The 7,387-nt window shown below is 40.0% G+C and overlaps 1 long non-coding RNA gene across 1 annotated transcript; it reads left to right on the forward strand.

The window, feature by feature from the left end:
- Positions 1–2,873: 2,873 nt before the first annotated feature.
- Positions 2,874–6,044, forward strand: LOC307046852. The gene is made up of 3 exons (XR_013810250.1): positions 2,874–3,039; positions 3,603–3,644; positions 5,071–6,044. It is a non-coding gene; the product is annotated as an uncharacterized lncRNA (long non-coding RNA).
- The last annotated feature ends 1,343 nt before the right edge of the window (positions 6,045–7,387 follow it).

The following is a 7,387-nucleotide window of genomic DNA, read 5'->3' on the forward strand; positions in this document are numbered from 1 at the left end:
GAGAAGGCTGAGCATTCCCACTGAGCAATGCTTTATCTGTTATTGACCTACTGACCGACCATTTTCTCTAAGACCAATTGGCTGTGAAAAACAAAAATAACCGAAAAAAAGAGGGGTAGCGTAAGAGGGAAATGAGGCATTCAAATGCCCCTCACAGCACAGCAGTGGATCTAGACAGGAGCGCAGTATAACGGGTCACAACGACTTTGTGCAAACAGCTGCACAGTGCCATCTAGAGGAGCCTCAGGCAAATAAAAAAATAATCAAATTGGAGAGAAAACATCCAAAAGTTGAGGTTCGTGCAGGTGTCGCCTACATTTCTGCAGGTGTGCATTCTGGGTATCAGTTGGTGACAGGAGATATCCGTCTCACACGCTCAGATCCTCTCCAGGTGAAAAAATAAGGCAACATGTCACAATGTTTGCTGATTCTGTTCTCGCCATATAACTAATCCCTAACTGATCCTATTTGCAGAAAAAAAAACGTGATGCAACCAAAACTGTAGCAAGAATGCCTTTACCAGGGCAGACTGTTAGGAAGCAGAGGGAGCAAAAAACGAAAGATATGGAGTACCGTGAAATGTGTCGAGGTTGTGGAGCTGTCGTACTTGAGAGTGCCTGCTGTTGAGTAGCAATGCATTTTCCTTTTCTGTTTTAATCACGTGCTCAACTGCCCCCAGTGTGACATCTTTACCACTGCAGGTATACAGCCTCCAGATATAGTCTGTCATCAATTTCCTGCCCACTGAGCACACATTGTTCATGTTTAGTATACCCTTGTCACAAAAGTCAAACCTCGCTGTTCTTGTGTTCTCTTGTGTCTTAAAATGTAGGCTACCATTTCACTTGACCAGAAATACAAATATACAAGCTGTCACTACAGAGAGGGATGTGAGAAAAGAATCCAGTTTCAACAAGAAAACACAATGTGCTTCTTGTAAAATGCATTACTTGCAAAAACACAGGATTAGAGGTGATATGTGCCCTGAAGAATGTGGCATACATGGTTGGAGAAAGGCAATGTAAATATGATATTTATTTGTTAAGAGCCTGTTGTCTGAAATGCTAAAGGTTTTTCTCCTGCTGTGATGGTGGCATTTTAGAGAAAGGCTTTTACCTTTGCCAGTAAGTGAGTTTAGTAGCAGATGGGTTCAAATGACAAAGACATTCGAGATGATTTCAACAGGAGAGGAAGCTTTCCCATCAGGCCTTGAGCAGGTTCCTCTTAAGCCCTGAGACTGTTTTTCAGGTTCGAAAATGCTATGCCCAAAACAAATGACTATAAATTAACTTCTATACGTTTTATATGAATAATTTCCTTTATCAAAGCAAGGTTACATCTGTGAGTTGGATGTAGAAGTGTAGAAGAATATAGATGTTTCTGTGTCAGAGTAAATTCAGATGGAACATAGTAAAAACAAAAAGGTAAATTCTTACCTCCGCCTAAAGAAAACCCATTACTTATAGTGAAAACCACCCTTGAATGATGGTATGGTAGACTAAAAGCTTTAGGAATCCAAAGTATAACATATAATAAGTACCCTGTATCAAGATTGAGGAAAAACAAGTTAAATTTGACCTTTTTAGAGAGGGTGGGCACATTTTGGCACGTTTGGATACCATCAGTGCCATTTGACCTTTTTCAGGTACCATACTGTAAAAATAATTGTATTATCACTATAGGTAATCATTCCATCCAAATACAAGTGTTTTTATAAAACATTTAAAAAAAAAAAAAAATTAAATTAAAAATTTTTTTTTATGTAAATTGTATGTGTGTGTGTGTGTGTGTGTGTGTGTGTGTGTGTGTGTGTGTGTGTGTGTGTGTGTGTGTGTGTGTGTGTGTGTGTGTGTGTGTGTGTGTGTGTGTGTGTGTGTGTGTGTGTGTGTGTGTGTGTGTGTGTGTGTGTGTGTGTGCGTGTGTGTGGACTCTGCCACAGTCCTTACATGTTTATCACCCGACTAACACTTCTAGGAAGGTTTACTTCCACAATAACAATCAGGAAACATAGGATACACTTGTCTCCAACAGGAGCAGATTTATTTCAAAAATAACACAAAAAAACTACACTAAAACCAAAATAACACCACAAGCATTTTTTTTGTAAACACTGGCAAAAAAGAAAAAATATACACAACCTGAATGTGTTTAGTGTTTTTGAATTGAGGCACCAGGCACTTAGTGCAGTAGATAGGTCTTCACCGTTGTTTTGCCAGCATCAGAGCACCTCCTGAGCACGGTGGCATCTTCCCCATAATACTTGGGAATGCATACGAGTGATGATGGGGGGGGGGGGGGGGGGGGAGTGGTGGTGGTGCTGCAGGGACTTCACCCCTCATGTCTGCAGCAAGCTGCTCCCTGAAGGACTTCTGGGTGTGTGGCTTCTTCCTGCTGGGGTCGCCCCTCATCTTGTGCAGCTCCTTGTGGAGAAGGAAGCTGTTCACCACTGCAATGTCCAGAAAATGCTAAAAACAAGTCTTGTACCATTTAATGGTTTTGTGGTGAAGGCTGTAGTACCCAATCAAAGCATCGGACACATCCATGCCGCCCATGCTTCTGTTGTAGTCCAACACAGCGTCAGGAACGGTAACAATCTTAGTCTGCCACACACCAGCCCGTTTCACTTTCCTCCTGACAGTCTGTCCACTGAATCAGAAGATGCAGAGGGAGGCTGAGTTAGTACTGGTGCAGACGTCCGGCGGCGTAGCTTGGATGTTGATGGCTCTGGGGCAACTGTATGCTGATCTGATGCACGTCGTAGCTCGGATGAGGCAGATGTTGATGGCTGTGATCCAGAATCCATTTGCATTTGATACTCTAGTCAACCCCGCTAAACACTTACCTCAAGGAGAGAGGCTTGCGTAAACAGCACGTGAGACAGCCGGAGCCCCAGACTGCAAAATTTTATACCTACTCTGCGGCCATGAATGTAATGATGGATTATCAGCAACAATTCTAAAGTGACTAAGAGACATTGGATTAACCTTGAGCACCTTTTTTATTCCCTTGAACACGACTTTTGATCACAAAACAGCAACGGTAAGACATCATTATTGTTATGGTTTAGAACACTGTTGTTGTTTTGTTGCTCTGTTCTGGCTGCTAGCTCAGTGAGTTTGTGTCCTACAGTGATGATACTTATATCAAAATAATCTGTGGAGTACCAGCTTTCAGGTGATATGTAGTTTGTGCAGAACATATTACGTTTTAAAGATCGTTTTTGCTAGTTAGCACCGGAAGTAGCATCAGCCGGTTTTCACTAAGGGCTAATGCTAACGCTTCTTGTGAGAATTGTGTTTTGTTTCGGTAAAAATGACTCATATCGTCAGGTTGCTGAGTTTTTCCCCGTTATTTGAGTATAAGACATTCATAGGTTTTTCTAAATATTAAGAAGCCCCCAGATGCTGTCTCCTGCAGTGACGCGTTTTTCCCCCGGTATCGGGGGGGGCAGGGCTTAAGAGGTTAGCTAAATAAAACCAAAAACACCTTTTCAATTTGTGTGCAAAGACCTGTAATGAGTTTTTCTACGCACATAGTGTTACAACTTTAATAATAAAATAAATCTAGCAGAGAAATAATAATAATTCTGCTTTGTGATACAGTGCACCCCTTGAGATTTGGGGAAATGAGAATAAAAATTGCATGTAAGTACAAATGTTTGAGTCCATGCAATTGATTTGTTTTCATGCTGTTATTCTGAGTACTGTATTAGTAGAAGCTGAGTGGGCGGGGGTGGCAGGTGAGGTAATGCGAGGAGCTCCATATTCTCAAGGAAAAATGGGGACAAAAGTCTGGAGTCTGAACTAATTGCCAACACCTAAAGCTAATGTAACCTCAATTCAACCACCCAATGACTACAGAGGTCACTGGAGCCCTAGGAGCTCTTGTCCTCATTCTCAACTAAAAACTGTGTTACTCCAGGGCTTATGGTGACTTCTACCAATGTCACATTAAAATATTCCAAACCTGGAATTCTTCTAGGACGTTAACATCTGTTGTAAAAATAATGATGTATGCATGTGAACATGTATTGGGGGTTTAAACCTATTGAAACCTATTAAACATATACATTATAATTATTTGCTGAACTGTATTCAGTGTCCATTGGTAACATCACAAAGATTAAGGAAAAAAAGTACAGATTTTTCATAGCAGGAGAAGTGGATACCAAGACTTAGTTTGTTATTAGTTAAACCTGTTTTGTTAAGAACCTTGTCTGACAAATGTGAATGAGAAAGGTCTATATTTTATAGTATTGTCAGCCATATTAACAGCAAGGCTCTAGGTATCCAACACTTTGGTCCTGACTAAATAAAATCTATTAAATGGATTGCCTTGAAATGTGGTACAGATATCCAAGATCCCCAAGGATGAATTGTAATTACTTTGTTGATCCCCTGACTTTCCCTAATGCGCCCAAAGAAAGGTATTTTTCTGGTTTTGAGTTAAACGTCTCAACAACTATACTGTATAATGGACACATAATTGGAATCACTTTAATAATCCCTTATCTGTTCAACTCTTCCACCATCTGGTCTAAATTCAAGTTTCTCTTTTAGTTTTGTTTAAGGCTGAATACCTGCTGGTGACATTCCCATGAGCCTTAGATACACTTAGTTTTTTATGCCAATTATCACTTGTTAGCATGCTAACACATTCAAGTTAGATGAGGAACATGGTAAACGTTGTGTCTGCTTGGCATCAAGCTTTCAGCATTGTCATTGTTAGCATTAGCTTTAAGCTAAAAGCATCATTTTGCTTAACTACACCGCTAGCCTGGCTGTCTTTGTCTTCTTGTTACAGGATGGAATGCCTTGTGTCTTTTTTATATTCCAGTGATCCCAGGTATATTTAGTGGGTAGACATTTGCGCAAAGTGTTTGTTGTGGCTGATAAAAGTCATTTTGGGTGTAATTTGTACGCCCTTTGGCAGGAAGGATTTTATATGTTACCTCAGACTGATTGAAATCATTAGGCCCACATTTAGTTTTGATGTTGATATTAGTGCTGCTGTTACAGGGGTTTTATGGTCTCCGTGTGCATGTGTTCACATTATGATCCTATCTAACAGTTGATGAACCAAACAGGATGTGATGGATCCATCTGATGCTCACAGTAAGAGAGAACAACGTCCTTCTAGTCAGGTAACGCAGCTTGACGTTAGATACCTTTGTGGTGTAACTGGCTGGACAGTTGACCTGGATAATGTTTTATATATTAAATCAACAACACTATAGGGACTCTGTGTTTGGTTTTATTTTTGTATTTGTTGCCATGCTAGCCAAACATGAAACTTTTACATGTTCACCTACAGGGAGAAATCTGTTGAATTGTAGAGTTGTAGATTGATTACAGTTTAATTAAAGATTCAGTATATTTCCATTTTCATCCAAAATAATATGTTTTGAAACGTGACATCTGACTTGTAATGTAGGGTAGAGATGTAGATGTTTTCATGTACTGTACATTGATTTAAATAATACACTTTTTCTCTTCGATTTCCTGAATGGGGCGAATGCAGTTCAAACGTTGAGGAAATAGGTAAGTTCAGTATCCCCCCCCCTCTCATTGGTATACGATAGATGTCCCACTTCTGCTGTGTATGCACCTCATTGCATACAATGTTTCCATTGATATCGGGAGCCAATTCATGTTACATCTGAAACATTATTGAAGTTCATTCTCAGCATGCTCCGCTCCAGGCAATTCCTTGAGGGAATAGCCTGGTTCTTTGTCTCCCATGTCACTATCTCAGCCTGCAGGCAGAATATCGATCCATCTTGCAAATCCCTCATGCTAAAACTTCCTCTCAAATAGAGTGCAGGCTCACAGATGTTCTGCCGCACCTATAGATGTCAGGTAGAAAAAATATGTTTTACTTTAATGCTATTTTTGTGTTATATTTATCATTGAAAATACACTTTTTCCTCTGGTCCTATTGGGATGATGTTCCTATATTTTGTGAGCAAACCTGTGTTCAACAAGAGTCCTAATGCCCAGGTTGCTGCCCATAGTTGCATTCTTCATTGCTGAATGACAGCAACATAGAACTTCATACTTTAATTCCAGGTTAGAGTCTTCTTCTGTGAAACATAGATGAGTTTATCCAATGCGATTGCATCAGTCTATACGTTTATTCTAGGGGTGCACCGAATGAGAAATTCTTGGCCGAAACCGATACCGAAAATAGGAAACAGTTGGCCGAAAACCGAATGCCCGAAAATGATTAATAGAAATATATATATATATATATATATATAATGTATACATTTTTTAACAATGTTGTTCAGCTACCTGATTATGGAAAAATACATGATTATGGAAAAACGTAACTTAAATAATAATCACTATTATGGGTCCATAAAACCTTTATTCAGCACTTTTGAATGCATACAGTACATTAATTCCAAGTCAAGTGTATTTTCTTTTCTCTGTAGGATAACTACAACAAAGTGCATTCAGAACAAAGCCAAGGTGCTTTAAAACTGCATAAACATCTAGGCCAGCAGGCCTACAACAAACTAGTGTAAATAAAGACTGTAACAGCCAGGCCTTCAACAACAACAAATGCACCTATAAGTTTGGTAACCTCACGTGTTGTTGTGATGACGTAATCAAAACGCGGCGACAAGCACGGCGCGCGACCATGCTCGCGGCTGGCTCACATCCAACATGTCTGCCGCTTGGAGATATTTCAAAATATCTGAGAAAGAGGCGCGGATTGCGATTTGTAAAACGTGTTCAGCTGACATTTCTCGAGGGGGTGTAACTGCACAGACTTTCACCACTTCGGGATTACTCCACCACTTGAAATCAAAACACCCGGACAAATATGCGGAGTATGATCAACGTAACCCTGTTCTCTGACATTCGGTGATATTTTTTCGGTGCTAAAACCTTTTTAACCATTTTCGGCCGATAATTTTCAGTGGCCGAATATTCGGTGCATCCCTAGTTTATTCAATATCTTTTGTGCGAGTAGAAGCTTTTGGTGGGTGGTGGCACGAGATGAAAAGCCAAAGATTTACATTTTGTTTACAGGAAACATCTTCTGGGTATCATGACAATCCAATCTATTTGAATTCTAATATGTTAACCAGGTGTTAAACACAATGACATAAACAAGTTATTTATGCCTCAGAGCTTACATAACAAACATTCATATTTAAGAATCCCCAGCATTATCGCGCTGACAACATCACCTGACTCGGGCTGTTTCTGTGCAGACTGTGGTGCACAATGGTCAGTCAACAACACTCTATCCATGAATTTGTTTTGGAAATGTGGAGAAGTGAGAGGGAGAAACCTGTCTCCTTGATACGCCAGATGTTTCCTCTGGAGCTTCTCATCTTGCCTGAGGCTAAACAACAAAGAGACACAGTTCATTG

This window comes from Notothenia rossii (assembly GCF_949606895.1).
Source record: "Notothenia rossii genome assembly, chromosome: 7".
Taxonomy (NCBI): Eukaryota; Metazoa; Chordata; class Actinopteri; order Perciformes; family Nototheniidae; genus Notothenia; species Notothenia rossii.